This window comes from Pristiophorus japonicus, chromosome 2, assembly GCF_044704955.1.
Source record: "Pristiophorus japonicus isolate sPriJap1 chromosome 2, sPriJap1.hap1, whole genome shotgun sequence".
Classification (NCBI taxonomy): domain Eukaryota; kingdom Metazoa; phylum Chordata; class Chondrichthyes; family Pristiophoridae; genus Pristiophorus; species Pristiophorus japonicus.
Genome location: NC_091978.1, coordinates 300,322,130 through 300,339,622, shown reverse-complemented (window position 1 = coordinate 300,339,622; position 17,493 = coordinate 300,322,130). Strand labels below are relative to the sequence as shown.

Genomic DNA, 17,493 nt, shown 5'->3' with positions numbered 1-17,493 from the left:
ATACAGTCATCAGCAATGGCTTCAGCCCCACCGTTGGCCACGGCCTCAGCAATATTCCTTCTCACAATGGCCAGCACCATTTCCTCCATGGGAGTTAGAACATGCAGGCGTGTCTCTGGCCTTCCGATTAGTTCCTGCTGCCTCCAGTTGTGCGCCACCTTCTCTTGCAAGAGAGAGGGAAGTGTGTCATTGAGTGTCATGCAATCTGTTTGAGTGATGTGCTTGTCATGGTTGAATAACTGTGCAAGCTGTGAGATGTGGTGGGAGGCTTACAACAGTGCTAAGTGTGAAGGATCGAATGTTAGGTATGAGTCCTGATTGATAGAGATTGTTAGTAGGTGTGTGATGGTGGTGTGGTGTATTGAGCAGTGTGTGAGGCTAGTGATGCAGTTGGTAGGATATGGCATTTGAAGATGCATTCACTGATCTTGACCACTCATGTGAAGTCAGTATACTTCTTCCGGCACTGCATCCAGGGACTTGGAGCTGCACTCCTAGCATTGACCTCCACATCTATCTGTTCCCACAGCCTTCCCGTCGTGTGTCTGAAGGGCTTCCTGCCCCCTTGTTGATACAGGACATCGTTCCTTCTTTTCATCTCCTCCACCAAGACCTCCAGTGCAGCATTCAAAATCCTGGGGGCCTGCACTCTCCCATGGTCAGCCATTCGTCTCTCTTTCCAATGTCAGATTCATTTGCAAAACGCTGCTGCAACCACACTGCACCTTTAAGAAGTGCAAGTTACTAATGATAGTGAGCCCTTTGCTGATGCACGCAGCCTGCGACCAGCGTGGGAAACATTGGCTGCACACAAATCATTATAATTAGCGGGCAGGATGAAGTTGGTGTGATGCCTGTATTCTGTTTATCAAACATTGCGATCCCAGCGCCCATTTTCAGAGGCTAGCCAATTTACAGCCCGTTATCTTTTCAATAAATTTGTTTAAAAAAAAAACTGTAACTTAGAATATTGCTGAAAACTGAATACAGCAGTTGACTGTGTCCATAACTGAAACAATTCTCTGAATTCTATGACTCCGGTCATGTCAACATTGATCTGCTTGTTTGATGCAGATGGAGTAAGACATTGGCTGTGCTGCTTCTGAACTGTCTGATTTGTCATTAAGCTCACTGAGGCATATTTCCTGGAAATTTTAGAGTAAATTCACAACGGGACAATGGGGGCACGAAATGGCGCAATTCACGGTGTAAGTCACAGATTGTGGAAAAGATTGAAGAAAAAATGCAACTCACAATGCTTTTTGGACATTAAGGGAATCCAGGGATATGGGGACAATGCAGGCAGGTACAGTTGAGGTACGATTAGCCATGATCTTATTGAATGGCGGAGCAGACTTAAGGGGTTGAATGGTCTACTCCTGCTCCTAATTCTTATGCTCTTGCCACAAGAGGCCCTGCTTCAGCTAATTCTGGGCCAAATAATTGAATAACAATAATAAACTTGTGGTTGTACAGAGAGCTAAATTGATGGTCAGTTTGGCGGATGGACACAACCTGTTGATGCTTCCTTCAGTTAACATGACAGTCTTTAAATTATGATCCAGCATGTCCGATTATTATTTACATTTAGTCTCCAAATAGTGTACAGTTCCATTTTAGAATTTGTTATCTAGTGTTGCACTCAAAATGTAGACAAATTCTTGTTAAATCTTGACAGTCACTCTGATATCTGAGTAATGTCTTCATGTAAGACTGGAAGCAAGTCACAGCAAACTGGTAGAACAAGGACAAAAAATTAATTCTGTTCAAATTCTACAATTTGGACTTGTTTCCCATTCATATTTTACAAAATTTCTTCTGCAGTGTGCCTTCTGGTAACCTGACAACAGACGGAGTGCCAAGTATGATAAATAGATTCCACACTCAATTATGACAGTTGACATATTTTTTCACAAAAAAGTCTATTCACAGTAACAGCAGTTGGCATTGCTTTGCAGAAGCTGCAAGGAGTTGGCAGTAGGCTGACGTAAGATACAAGACGTTTTGTGGCAATCTATTTTTGTTGAAAATATTGACGATTTACTTAAGAATTAAGACAAAACCTGATTACCTATACCTGCTGAAATTATTGAAAATTTATGAAATATAAAGCAGCAAAATATTTAATTGAGGTTATGTTGTTATGTGTTTATTTTAGTTGTGTTTGTTGTTTTAGTTCGCATTTTGCAAAAAAATTGACTATTTTTTAAATCTCTGCTCAAATCAATGCCACACATAATTCTTCAAAGTTGACATATATCTTACTGCTAGATCAATTATTGATGCTTGGTCAATTGTTAATTTTAAATCTGATAGATTTCTGTTAACCAAAGGTATTAAGTGAGTGGGCAAAAATTTGGCAGATGGAGTATAGTGGGAAAATGTGAGGTTATGCACTTTGGCAGAAATAATAGAAAAGCAAATTATAATTTAAATGGAGAAAAATTGCAAAGTGCTGCAGTACAGAGGGACCTGAGGGTCCTTGTGTATGAAACACAGTAAGTTAGTATGCAGGTACAGCAAGTAATCAGGAAGGCAAATGGAATGTTGGCCTTTATTGCAAGAGGGATTGAGTATAAAAGCAGAGAAGTCCTGCTACAACTGAATAGGGTATTGGTGACACCACACCTGGAGTACTGCGTGCAGTTTTGGTTTCTGTATTTAAGGAAGGATATACTTGCATTGGAGACTGTTCAGAGAAGGTTCACTAGGTTGATTCTGGAGATGATTCGGAAACTAGGGTCCTGAACTTAAGGAAAGGTAACTTCGACGGTACGAGGTGTGAATTGGCTAGAATAGACTGGCAAATGATACTTAAAGGGTTGACGGTGAATAAGCAATGGCAAACATTTAAAGATCACATGGATGAACTTCAGCAATTGTACATCCCTGTCTGGAGTAAAATTAAAACGGGGAAGGTGGCTCAACCGTGGCTAACAAGGGAAATTAAGGATAGTGTTAAAACCAAGGAAGAGGCATATAAATTGGCTAGAAAAAGCAACAAACCTGAGGACTGGGAGAAATTTAGAATTCAACATAGGAGGACAAAGGGTTTAATTAAGAGGGGGAAAATAGAGTACGAGAGGAAGCTTGCAGGGAACATAAAAACTGACTGCAAAAGCTTCTATAGATATGTGAAGAGAAAAAGATTAGTGAAGACAAATGTAGGTCCCTTGCAGTCGGATTCAGGTTACTTTATAATGGGGAACAAAGAAATGGCAGACCAATTGAACAAATACTTAGGTTCTGTCTTCAAGAAGGAAGACACAAATAACCTTTCGAATGTACGAGGGGACAGTGGATCTAGTGAGAAGGAGGAATTGAAGGATATCCTTATTAGGCGGGAAATTGTGTTAGGGAAATTGATGGGATTGAAGGCCGATAAATCCCCGGGGCCTGATAGTCTGCATCCCAGAGTTCTTAAGGAAGTGGCCCTAGAAATAGTGGATGCATTGGTGATCATTTTCCAACAGTCTATCGACTCTGGATCAGTTCTTATGGACTGAAGGGTAGCTAATGTAACACCACTTTTTAAAAAAGGAGGGAGAGAGAAAACGGGTAATTATAGATAGATTAGCTTGACATCAGTAGTGGGGAAAATGTTGGAATCAATCATTAATGATGAAATAGCAGGGCATTTGGAAAGTCACAGGATCGGTCCAAGTCAGCATGGATTTATGAAAGGGAAATCATGCTTGACAAATCTTCTAGAATTTTTTGAGGATGTAACTAGCAGAGTGGACAAGGGAGAACCAGTGGATGTGGTGTATTTGGACTTTCAAAAGGCTTTTGACAAGGTCCTGCACAAGAGATTAGTGTGCAAAATCAAAGCGCATGGTATTGGCGGTAATGTACTGACATGGATAGAGAACTGGTTGGCAGACAGGAAGCAGAGATAAACGGGTCCTTTTCAGAATGGCAGGCAGTGACTAGTGGAGTGACGCAAGGCTCAATGCTGGGACCCCAGCTCTTTACAATATACATTAACGATTTAGATGAAGGAATTGAGTGTAATATCTCCAAGTTTGCAGATGACTCTAAACTGGGTGGCGGTGTAAGCTGTGAGGAGGACGCTAAGAGGCTGCAGGGTGACTTGGACAGGTTAGGTGAGTGGGCAAATGCATGGCAGATGCAGTATAATGTGGATAAATGTGAGCTTATCCATTTTGGGGGCAAAAACACGAAGGCAGAATATTATCTGAATGGCGGCAGATTAGGAAAAGGGGAGGTGCAACGAGACCTGGGTGTCATGGTTGAACAGTAATTGAAAGTTGGCATGCAGGTACAGCAGGCGGTGAAGAAGGCAAATGGTATGTTGGCCTTCATAGCGAGGGGATTTGAGTATAGGAGCAGGGAGGTCTTACTGCAGTTGTACAGGGCCCTAGTGAAGCCTCACCTGGAATATTGTGTTCAGTTTTGGTCTCCTAATCTGAGGAAGGACATTCTTGCTATTGAGGGAGTGCAACGAAGGTTCACCAGACTGATTCCTGGGATGGCTGGACTGTCATATGAGGAGAAACTGGATCAACTGGGCTTATATTCACTGGAGTTTAGAAGAATGAGAGGGGATCTCATAGAAACATATAAAATTCTGATGGGATTGGACAGGTTAGATGCGGGAAGAATGTTCCCGATGTTGGGGAAGTCAGAACTAGGGGACATAGTCTTAGGATAAGGGGTAGGCCATTTAGGACTGAGATGAGGAGAAACTTCTTCACACAGAGAGTTGTTAACCTATGGAATTCCCTGCCACAGAGAGTTGTTGATGCCAGTTCATTGGATATATTCAAGAGGGAGTTAGATATGGCCCTTACGGCTAAGGGGATCAAGGGGTATGGAGAGAAAGCAGGAAAGGGATACTGAGGGAATGATCAGCCATGAATTTATTGAATGGCGGTGCAGGCTCAAAGGGCCAAATGGCCTACTCCTGCACCTATTTTCTATGTTTCTATGAGGGGGTTGACTTTTGAGGATAGGTTGAGTAGCTTGGGCCTATACACTTTGGAGTTCAGAAGAATGAGAGATGATCTTATTGAAACTTATATGAAAATGAGGTGGCTCGACAAGGTGGATGCAGAGAGGATATTTCCACTCATAGGAGAAGCTAAAACTAGGGGACATCGTCTTCGAATAAGGGGCCGCCCATTTAAAACTGAGATGAGGAGAAATTTCTTCTCTCTGAGGGTTGTAAATCTATGGAATTCTCTGGCCCAGAGAGCTGTGGAGGCTGGGTCATTGAATATATTTAAGCCGGAGATAGACAGATTTTTGAGCGATAAGGGAGTAATGCGTTATGGGGAGCGGGCAGGTAAGTGGAGGTGAGTCCATGACCAGATCAGCCATGATGATATTGAATGGCGGAGCAGGCTCGAGGGGCTAAATGACATACTCCTGCTCCTATTTCTTATGTTCTTATGCTCTTATATGGGGAAAAGGCGGGTTAGGAGTTAGATCACAGATCAGCCATGATCTCATTGAATGGCGAAACAGGCTTGAGGGGCTAAATCCCCTACTCCTGTTAGTATGTTCCTCTGGAAGCATCTAACTTTAGTTGCTACCTCTCCCCCCTCGGTAGTTGCTACCTCTCCCCTCTCGGTTAGAAATCCTACTTGTGACCCCAAGTGCTGGGCAGATGGGTGACAGCTGCAGTTCGATGTGGAAAAATGTGAAGTAAAATATTTGTGAATAAAAATTACAGAAAGGAAATTAGCACCTTAACTGATAGGACTTTAAATGGAGTAGAGTGGCAGAGAGTGCTTGATATTTATTTTTTATTTGTTCATGGAATGGGGGTGTTGCTGGCAAGGCCAGCATTTATTGCCCATCCCTAATTGCCCTTGAGAAGGTGGTGGTGAGCCACATGCTTGAACCGCTGCAGTCCGTGTGGTGAAGGTACTCCCACAGTGCTGTTACAGAGGGAGTTCCAGGATTTTGACCCAGCAACGATGAAGGAATGTTGATATACTTGATATATGGTGTGTAACTTGGAGGGACAATTGCTGGTGATGGTGTTCCCATGCGCCTTCCAGGTGGTAGGGATCATGGGTTTGGGAGATGCTGCTGAAGAAGCCTTGGCGAGTTGCTGTAGTGCATCTTGTAGATGGTCCACACTGCAGCCATGGTACCCTGTGTTCGAGGGAGTGATGGATGGAGTGCCAATCAAGCGGGCTACTTTGTCCTGGATGGTGTCGTTTCTTGAGTGCTGTTGGAGCTGCACTCATCCAGGCCAAAGAAAATATTCCATCACACTCCTGATTTGTGCCTTGTAGATGGTGGAAAGACTTTGGGGAGTCAGGAGGTGTGCCACTCGTCACAGAATACCCAGCCTTTGACCTGCTCTTGTTGCCACAGTATTTATGTGGCAACAAGAGCAGTTAAATTTCTGCTCATGAAGCTAATGCCCGTTGAATGTCAAGTGACGGTGGTTAGGCTCTCGCTTGTTGGCGATAGTCATTGCCTGGCACTTGTGTGTAAGAATGTTACTTGCCACTTCTCAGCCCAAGCCTGAATATCGTTCAGGTCTTTCTGTATACGGGCATGGACTGCTTCATTATTTGAGGCCAGGAGTAGCGGCAGTCGGAGGAGGCAGTCGGGAGCGGGAGGTCGAGAATCGAAGCCTATAAAAGGCCAGGAGCAGCGGCAGTCGGGAGCGGGAAATCAAGGATCGAGGACTATAAAAGGCCAGGAGCAGCGGCAGTTGGAGGAGACAGTCGGAAGCGGGAGGTCGAGGATCGGGCCTATAAAAGGCCAAGGGCAGCAGCAGTTGGAGAGGCCAGCTGGTGCAGGGACAAAAGTAAACAAAGAAGTAATAAGAAATCGAAGTGTGACATCACAGCCAAGCGGGTAAGTGATTGGCTGGTGGATTGATGAGTATTTAATCTTTTTTGTTTTCTTTTTCTTTTCTTATCAGTAGGTAACCTTTGGCATTGTTGCCAAATTAAGTTAATTTAAGGGTTAAGTCATGGCAGGCGAGCCCAGACCCGTGTCATGCTCATCCTGTGCTATGTGGGAAGTCAGGGACGCTTCCTGTGTCCCTGACGACAATGTGTGCAGGAAGTGTGTCCAGCTGCAGCTCCTGACAGACCGCATTGCGGCACTGCAGCTGTGCATTGATTCACTCTGGAGCATCTGTGATGCTGAGGATGTCATGAATAACACGTTTAATGAGTTGGTCACACCGCAGGTAAAGGTTACACAAGCAGATAGGGAATGGGTGACCATCAGGCAGAGCAGTGGAAGGAAGGTAGTGCAGGGGTCATCTCCCTCCAAAACAGATATACCGTTTTGGGTACTGTTGGGAGATGACTCATCAGGGGAAGGCAACAGCAGCCAAGTTCATGGCACCATGGGTGGCTCTGCTGCACAGGAGGGCAGGTGAAAGAGTGGGACAGCAATAGTGGTAGGGGATTCTATTGTAAGGGGAATAGATAGACGTTTTTGCAGCCGCAATCGAGACTCCAAGATGGTATGTTGCCTCCCTGGTGCAAGGGGCAAGGATGTCTCGGAGTGACTGCAGGGCATTCTGGAGGGGGAGGGTGAACAGCCAGTTGTCGTGGTGCATATAGGTACCAACAATATAGGTAAAAAATGGGATGAGGTTCTACAAACTGAATTTAGGGAGCTAGGAGTTAAATTAAAAAGTAGGACCTCAAAGGTAGTAATCTTAGTGCTACCAGTGCCACGTGCTAGACAGAGTAGAAATAGCAGGATAGTTAAGATGAATACGTGGCTTGAGAAATGGTGCAAGAGGGAGGGATTCAAATTCCTGCGACATTGGAACCGTTTCTGGGGGAGGTGGGACCAGTACAAACCGGACGGTCTGCACCTGGGCAGGACCGGAACCAATGTCCGAGGGGGAGTGTTTGCAGAGGAGGACAAAGGGTTTACTTAGGAGGGGGAAAATGAGAGTAAGCTTGCAGGGAACATAAAAACTCACTGCAAAAGCTTCTATAGATATGTGAAAAGAAAAAGATTAGTGAAGACAAATGTAGGTCCCTTGCAGTCAGAATCAGGTGAATCTATAATGGGGAACAAAGAAATGGCAGACCAATTGAACAAATACTTTGGTTCTGTCTTCACTAAGGAAGACACAAATAACCTTCCGGAAATACTAGCGGACAGAGGGTCTAGCGAGAAGGAGGAACTGAAGGAAATCCTTACTAGTCACGAAATTGTGTTAGGGAAATTGATGGGATTGAAGGCCGATAAATCCCCGGGGCCTGATAGTCTATATCCCAGAGTACTTAAGGACGTGGCCCTAGAAATAGTGGATGCATTGGTAGTCATTTTCCAATATTCTATAGACTCTGGATCAGTTCCTATGTATTGGAGGGTAGCTAATGTAACCCACATTTTAAAAAAGGAGGGAGAGAGAAAACAGGGAATTGTAGACTGGTTAGCTTGACATCGGTAGTGGGGAAAATGATGGAATCAATTATTAAAGATGTAATAGCAGCGCATTTGGAAAGCAGTGACAGGATCGGTCCAAGTCAGCATGGATTTATGAAAGGGAAATCATGCTTGACAAATCTTCTAGAATTTTTTGAGGATGTAACTAGTAGAGTGGACAAGGGAGAACCAGTGGATGTGGTGTATTTGGACTTTCAAAAGGCTTTTGACAAGGTCCCACACAAGAGATTAGTGTGCAAAATTAAAGCACATGGTATTGGGGGTAATGTATTGACGTGGATAGAGAACTGGTTGGCAGACAGGAAGCAAAGAGTCAGAATAAACGGGTCGTTTCCAGAATGGCAGGCAGTGATTAGTGGGGTACCGCAAGGCTCAGTGCTGGGACCCCAGCTATTTACAATATACATTAATGATTTAGACGAAGGAATTGAATGTAATACCTCCAAGTTTGCAGATGACACTAAGCTGGGTGGCGGTGTGAGCTGTGAGGAGAATGCTAAAAGGTTGTAGGGTGACTTGGACAGGTTAGGTGAGTGGGCAAATGCATGGCAGATGCAGTATAACATAGATAAATGTGAGGTTATGCACTTTGGTGGCAAAAACCCAAAGGCAGAATATTATCTGAATGGTGACTGATTAGGAAAAGGGGAGGTGCAACGAGACCTGGGTGTCATGGTACATCAGTCATTGAAAGTTGGCATGCAGATACAGCAGGTGGTGAACAAGGCAAATGGCATGTTGGCCTTCATAGCTAGAGGATTTGAGTATAGGAGCAGGGAGGTCTTACTGCAGTTGTACAGGGCCTTGGTGAGGCCACATCTTGAATATTGTGTGCAGTTTTTGTTATGTCTTGAATAAAGAATCTGACCAGATACTGTAAGCTTAAAGTAATGTGTGACCGTAGTCCTTTATTGCAGGTCTCCAGAGTGCCTCTCCAGCCTGTGAGGCCTCCTTATGCACAGGTGCTCCCAAGGGATTGTGGGATCCCTTGGGACTCCAGCGGATGAGCCCTTTGCTGTATCCAGTCGTTCAGCCATTTCTTGATATCACGTGGAGTGAATCGAATTGGCTGAAGACTGGCTTCTGTGATGGTGGGGACCTCAGGAGGAGGCCGATATGGATTATCCACTTGGCACTTCAGGCTGAAGATGGTTGCAAATGCTTCAGCCTTGTCTTTTGCACTCGCGTGCTGGGCTTCGCCATTATTGACGATGGGGTTATTAATGGAGCCTCCTCCTCCCGTTAGTTGTTTAATGGTCCACCACCATTCACGACTGGATGTGTCAGAACTGCAAAGCTTTGATCTGATCCATTGATTGTGGGATCACTTAGCTTTGTCTATAGTATGCTGCTCCTGCTTTTTAGCATGCATGTCGTCCTGTGTTGCATCTTCCCCAGGTTGGCATCTCATTTTAGGTATGCCTGGTGCTGCTCCTGGCATGCTCTTCTACACTCCTCATTGAATAAGGATTGGTCTCCTGGCTCGCTGGTAATGGTAGAGTGAGTTATATACTGGGCTATGAGAATACAGATTGTGGTGGAATACAATTCTGCTGCTGCTGATGGCTCACAGCGCCTCATGGATACCTAGTTTTGAGCTGCTAGATTTGTTCTGAATCTATCCATTTAGCACGGTGGGAGTGCCACACAACACAATGGAGGGTGTCCTCAGTGTGAAGACGGGACTTTGTCTCTACAAGGACTGTGTGGTGGTCAGTGCTGTCATGGGCAGATGCATCTGTGACAGGTAGATTAGTGAGGACATTATGTGCAGGTAAACAGGTCAATAAAGGTGGCAGTGCAAATAGGTATGACCAGAAGAATGCTCAATATAATCCGTAGATTTGTACCTAGAGGCATAGAAGTAGAAATTTGTCTGGACCTGCTTAGTTAAACTAAAGTGATGGAAAAGCTTCAGCATAGATTCACTAGGATGTCACCAGGTACAAGACATTAGATAGATTTGACAAGTTAGTGCTTTTTTCACTCGAACTGAGAAGGTTAAAGGGTGAGTTCTTCAAATTATGAAAGGTTATGATTATTTTCACTTGTGAGTGAGATGGTAATGCGGGCACAAATTTAAGATAATCATGAGGCGGCTTAAAGGGATGGTTAGGATGTGGATCTTTTTGGAGCAATGTCCATAAGTTCATTTAAGCGGGAATTAAATAAGAGTGAGCAGGAGAGTGGAATTGGCTCAGCCAGATCGAAATACTGGTGTCGACTTTATGGGGCAAATGGGCTATATCTGTGCTGTAACATTCTATGGGGCTGAAATTGATGGCCTTACCGCCCACTGCCGCCGAAATCTGCCGTTATTCCTCCTCGGGTTCCGCCCTGTGCAAATTTCCATTTGGTCTGGAGCAGGCGGGAGGGGAGAACCACCGGGAACCGCCCACCAAAGTCAGCGGACGGCCAAGTGGCGCAAGTGACCCCCTGCCCACCGAGATGCCAGATTGGTGCGGGTGGGAGTCGGCGCCAGGATGGGGAAGGACTGCTGTGAGGCAGCTAGTCTATCCCCAACGGTAGATATGAAGATCTGCAAGAAATGGTGAGTAGACATTTTTAAAATGTTTTCTTTACAGCGACTTACCTGAAGGTGTTCCGATGTTTTTTTTAATGAGTTTTATTTCCAGCTGTTCAACACTCCTTGGGCCCGACTCCAACCTCGACGGCACTTGGACGGCAAGCGCCTTTGCCAGCGAGAAGGAGAGCTCCTGCCTGCTGCCACCCAGATTGATGGCGTAAGTCCCTCGTTTGCCACCGGGCGCCCTTTCAAAGGAATTTCTGCCGAAACTCCCGCCCAAAATACCATCAGGTATCTCGGCGGTCATCGGCAGTCCTTTCCGCGGCACTTGGGCGGCCCTTGGCCTTCACCAATTTTGGCCCCTATGATTCTATTACACTAACATTCTGTGTCACAGACCAAAATGCGACATTAAGTCACTTTCAACTTATGCAGTTTCTTCAAATGTGCAACATTATTGGGCATTAAAAAAAATTTGTTTTACCAACGCATGTATTTTTCTTGCCATTTTTCTCTAATTTTTTTATTCCTTCTCTCCTGTACTACAAATGCTGAATCCCTCACAGGTAACAGCTGCCCTATGCGTAGTTTGCCAAGGAGATGATTATTCCCGTGTGATCCATGACCGTGAATGCCAGCAGCTTATGCAAATATAGCAGCCATTCCTGCCGAGCCCAGTCTCATTCTCATATGGTCACCACATGCACACACTTACAGCAGGGGTCATTGCATTTCAATGTAGAGTGGTAACGCTGGCCGATTTTCACTTACTGACCTGATCTGTATTGCTCAGAGATTTTATCTCTGAGTCAGTAGGATGTTTAATTCGTAAATGTTAACCCTTTTTTGAGTTTGTGAAACACGGGCAGAGATGTTGCTGACTGGCAGTTAATTTATTGTCTCAGATTCTGACTATCATACTGGGCTTGTATGACATTTTCTGATGTGTACCTACAGGGGCAGTAATAGTTTATTGTTCTTCCAGCCATTTTGTGTTAAACAGATGCAAGGTGGCAGTAAATGACTCCCACTTCAGATTGTTTGATGCTAATAATGAAATGATGTTGAAGGCTGGAGTCTTATCCTCAGGACTCCAAACATGTTGATTCCTGGCAAACAGGGATCAGATTTAATTTTAAAAAGTACTGACTTACACTTCTCTACTGGACCAGTGTTTGGTCTGGCCTTTACCACTGTTAATTTAAACATATAGGGCTAGAACCTCCACTTTTTTTGCCTGCTTGATGTCCATTTAACTTCCATTTAACCGCTGAAATGACATATATCGCCCATTTTGGCACAAAATGGAAACTGACGGGCATTTTTCGGAAACTTATCGCCGACCGTTACTTTCCCCATCTGCTTAATGCCGAGAAAAAATATTACCACCCGCCCACTTTTTTGGGGCGCAATCAGCAGGATGGGCAAATTCAACGCCCATAATATTGCCCAGGGTTACTTTTCACACGGAATTAACGCAGAAATTCAATATTAACACCTGCCGACTGTTTTTTGCCGTAAAGAGCATATTTACCCAAACTAGCAGCCATGGAGATCGCACGTTATCAATTTCACCACCTCGCACACATTTCACCCACGATATCGCTCGCTCAAAAAAACGCCCACCAAAAGTGGTCCTAACCGGAACGGATCACAGCGTTATGGATGCCATGTTCTACATCACATGTCGCGTCCTTTAAAAGGCTGCTGCGCTTCAACCTCGGCGGAGTTCGGATGTACGCTGCAGGTCATTGGAGTTGATGTGAACATCTCTAAAAACATCTTGACCATACTGTGACCGATTGGAATTGAAGAGGTGTGTTCATCGGGACATTCTTTGTTTGTGTGGAAAACAGAGATCTACTTGCAATGAGGCCTGTCCTTTCTCACCCTCTTTTGGTGACCAAGTACATGCAGCAGACTCGACATCGCCGATGGAACGCTGCACTGCATTATGTGGCCAATGTACAAAGTGACAGACGGATGAGAAGGACCAGACGTTACACGTGCCGCAAGTACAAGGAAAAGCATTCTTACCTCGACTTGCCCGACACCATCTGCCTTCGGAGACTGCGCTTCCACAAGGAGGTTATCACTATGGTATGCCAGCTGATAAGGGAACTGCACTGTCCGCCGAGGTCAAAGTCCATCGCGGCACTGTCGTTCTATGCCTCGGGTTCCTTTCAGGCCAAAGCTGGCGACATTTGCGGACTTTCTCAGCATGCCACACATCGCTACATTAGACAGGTCACTGAAGCCCTGTACGCATGCAGGAGGGACTTGATCAGCTTCCCTATGACCAGGGAGGCACAGAGTGAGAGGCCTCTAGGTTTCTCCAGAATTGAAAACTTCTCCAAGGTGCAGGGAGCAATAGACTGTACGCACATCGCAATGCAGGCATCTTTTCAGCTGAGGTTTTCAGGAACCGCAAGAAATTCCATTCCCTGAATGTCTAGCTGGTTGTTGACCACCAGCAAATTATACTGGCAGTGAATACTCAACTTCTGGGCAGCATCCTGCGTGAGAGCACTGTATCTGACTTGTTTAACAAGGTCAATGCTGGATGCTTGGTGACAAAGGATATGGCCTCGCCACCTGGCTGATGACACCCACACCGAGGATGAGAGGCGATACAACGAGAACCAAAGAGTAACTCGCAAAATCGTGGAGAAAACCATTGGCGTGCTGAAGCAGCGCTTCAGATGCCTGGACCACTCAGGAGGCGAGCTCCAATACCACACTGAGCAGGCAGCTCAATTCGTGGTGGTCTGCTCCATGCTACACAACTTGGCTATCAGGAGGGGACAAGAATTGCCTTATGAATCTGACAGTCCACCTCACCAGAGAGAGGAAGAGGAGGACGAGGAGGCGGATGCTGACATCGGGCCAGACAATCTGGCTGATGCTGAAGCCATGCACCCGCCCCCCTGTAGACCACATGAAATGGCCCATGGTGGCATGATAGCTACAAGAGCCTTATGTCAGGAGTTCATCAATGATCGGTTTGCCTGAAAGAAAGTTGGTGTTAATTACAGGGCTGACACACTGCTGGGTGTGCAGGTCATACATCACCTTGGTGACAGTTAAAGTTTACGTTGATTGAAATTAAGTGTGATTATACCCTTTGATAAGGAATCACCAGCGTATAATGGTGCAGCTATCTGTGCCAATGTGCTGCAAGGTTTTGTTAAATAAAAACATTTAAACTGAACATTAGTCTGAAATCATCAGTATTTCTGTGCAAACCAACCTCCACCAACCCCCCCCCGGCCCGGCTTCTCCTCCCCAACTCTACCCCTTCCCCTACCCCTCCTGACTCCAAGCCGCCTGGCCGAGGAGGTCCTCAGGCAATGCTTCATTGGCGGGTGGGGGGGTGGTGACGGCCAAAGCGTTGCATGGATGGATACGGAAGGGGACGGTCCCGAGGTGGGGGCATTTTACCTGCCATAGACAAGATGTTGCTGCTAGCTCTCGTGTGGTTGGCAATGGGGTGTGTCACCTTGGGGTGCAGTGCGACGCTCCGGGACCACTGGGAGCCCTCTGCCACCAGTGTTCCTGGCTACCAGCTCTAGGGCCTCCTCCATCCCTTCCATTTTATATGTTGTTTGTTGGACAAAAGCTCGGTGCCAACTATGTTCTTGGTGCTTAGTAGGCTTTTTGCTGCTGGTGAATCTCCGTCGTTCCTCCCACAATAGCCAAACAAGCACACACCACAGCCACACACGCTTTCAGTGTCTCTGAGCTCTCTCTCGCTCTGTCTCTGTTATGTATGCAACCCTATGTAACCAGCATTCTACTGCCACCAGAGGGCGCATCTGTTGGAGTCTCAAGGGATCCCAGCATCCCTTGGGAGCACTGTATATAAGCAGGCCTCCGATGCTGTACCAACACTCTGGAGTTAGAATAAAGAGACTAAGCTCACACTTACTCACATCTACAGTACTCAATCACGTTACTTTATTATGTACATAACAACTGGCAACAAGATAACGAACCATCACGCGAAAATGCAGAGAACTGTTGGTATCCTGGAGAATTTCTCAGAAGGGGACGATTGGGAGGCCTTCGAGGAGCAACTCGACCAATACTTCATGACCAATGAGCTGGAAGGGAATGAGAACGCTGCCAAATGAAGGGCGATCCTCCTCACCGTCAGTGGGACAACAACCTATGGCCTCATGAAGAATCTTCTTGCTCCGGTGAAACCAACAACCAAATCGTATGGAGAACTGTGTACGCTGGTCTGGGAGCACCTAAATCGGAAGGAGAGCATTCTGATGGCAAGGTATCGATTTTACACATGTCAACGGTCTGAAGGCCAGGAAGTGGCGAGCTACGTCGCCGAACTAAGGCGCCTTGCAGGACATTGTGAATTTGATGGATTCCTGGAGCAAATGCTAAGAGACCTTTTTGTGCTTGACATTGGCCATGAGGTTATCCTTCGCAAACTATTGACTGTTGAAACACCGAACCTGAGCAAAGCCATAACGATAGCCCAGACATTTATGTCCACCAGCGATAACACCAAACGAATTTCGCAGCATAAAGATGTTTCAGCAAGTACTGTACACAAAGTAACATCAGGCAGGAATGCATATGGCAGAACGTACACGCCTGCAGCTGCACGACCTCAGATGACTGAGTCCGCCATCAAGCGTTAATGCGAGGCAGTTAACACCTTGTTGGCGCTGCGGAGGTGATCATCGAGCCCAGCAATGCCGCTTCAAACACTATGTGTGCAAAGGCTGTGGAACAATGTGACACCTCCAGCGAATGTGCAGACGAGCTCTAAACCCTGCGAACCACCACATTGCAGAGGAAGACCGATCCATGGCAGATCAAACTGAACTAGAGACTCAAACCGAGGAGGCAGAAGTGTATGGGGTACACACCTTCACCACGAAATGTCCACCGATCAGGTTTAAAGTTGAACTGAACGGAATTCCAGTGTCCATGGAATTGGACATGGGTGTGAGTCAGTCCATCATGAGCAAAAAGGCCTTCGACAGGCTGTGTTGCAACAAGGCACACAGGCCCAAGCTGAGACCCAATCATACCAAGCTGAGAACTTACACTAAAGAGCTGATCCCTGTGATTGGCAGTGCAGCAGTAAAAGTCTCCTATGATGGAGCAGTGCACGAACTCCCACTATGGATAGTACCAGGAGATGGCCCCACACTGTTCGGCAGAAGCTGGCTGGGAAAAATCCGCTGGAACTGGGACGACATCCGAGCGCTTTCGTACGTCGACGACGCCTCATGTGCCCAGGCTCTGAGCAAGTTTCTGTCGTTTTTTGAGCCAGGCATCGGAAGTTTCTCGGGGGTGAAGGTCCACTTGATTCCCTGTACACGACCCATCCACCACAAGGTACGGGCGGTCCCATATATGATGCGAGAGAAAGTGGAGATCGAGCTAGACAGGCTGCAATGAGAGGACATCATCGCGCCAGTGGAGTTCAATGAGCGGGCTAGTCCGATTGTTCCGGTTCTCAAAAGACGATGGCACGTCAGAATTTGCGGGGATTATAAAGTAACGATTGACCATTTTTCGCTGCAGGAGCAGTACCCGCTACCCAAGGCAGATGACCTAATTGCGACGCGGCAGGAGAAAAACCGTTCACCGTGTTGGACTTGACGTCGGCCTGCATGACGCAGGAGCTGGCAGAATCTTCAAAAGGCCTCACCTGCATCAACACGCACAAAGGTCTGTTCATCTACAATAGATGCCTGTTTGGGATTCAATCGGCCGTGGCTATTTTTCAAAGGAACATGGAGAGTCTGCGCAAGTCGGTTCTGCGCACCATGGTTTTCCAGGACGACATACTGGTCACAGGTCGGGACACCATTGAACACTTGCAGAACCTGGAAGAGGCCCTAGAAATAGTGGATTTGGTGATCATTTTCCAAGTCTATCGACTCTTGGATCAGTCCCTATGGACTAGAGGGTAGCTAATGTAACACCACTTTTTAAAAAAGGAGGGAGAGCGAAAACTGGTAACTATAGACCAGTTAGCCTGACATCAGTAGTGGGGAAAATGTTGGAATCAATCATTAAGGATGAAATAGCAGCGCATTTGGAAAGCAGTGACAGGATCGGTCCAAGTCAGCATGGATTTATGAAAGGGAAATCATGTTTGACGAATCTTATGGAATTTTTTGAGGATGTAACAAGCAGAGTGGACAAGGGAGAACCAGTGGATGTGGTGTATTTATACTTTGAAAAGGCTTTTGACAAGGTCCCGCACAAGATCAAAGTCAAAGCGCATGGTTTTGGGGTTAATGTACTGAGGTGGATAGAGAACTGGTTGGCAGACATGAAGCAGAGAGTCGAGATAAACGGGTTCTTTTCAGAATGGCAGGCAGTGACTACTGGAGTGCCGCAGGGCTCAGTGCTGGGACCCCAGCTCTTTACAATATACATAAACAATTTCGATGAAGGAATTGAGTGTAATATCTCCAAGTTTGCAGATGACACTAAACTGGGTGGCGGTGTGAGCTGTGAGGGGGATGCTAAGAGGCTGCAGGGTGACTTGGACAGGTTAAGTGAGTGGGGAAATG

The 17,493-nt window shown here is 46.1% G+C and overlaps 1 protein-coding gene across 5 annotated transcripts in view; it reads left to right on the top strand.

The window, feature by feature from the left end:
• Positions 1-17,493, top strand: part of fstl5 (follistatin-like 5) — a 1,328,880-nt gene that overhangs the window by 515,910 nt on the left and 795,477 nt on the right. The window lies entirely within an intron of this gene.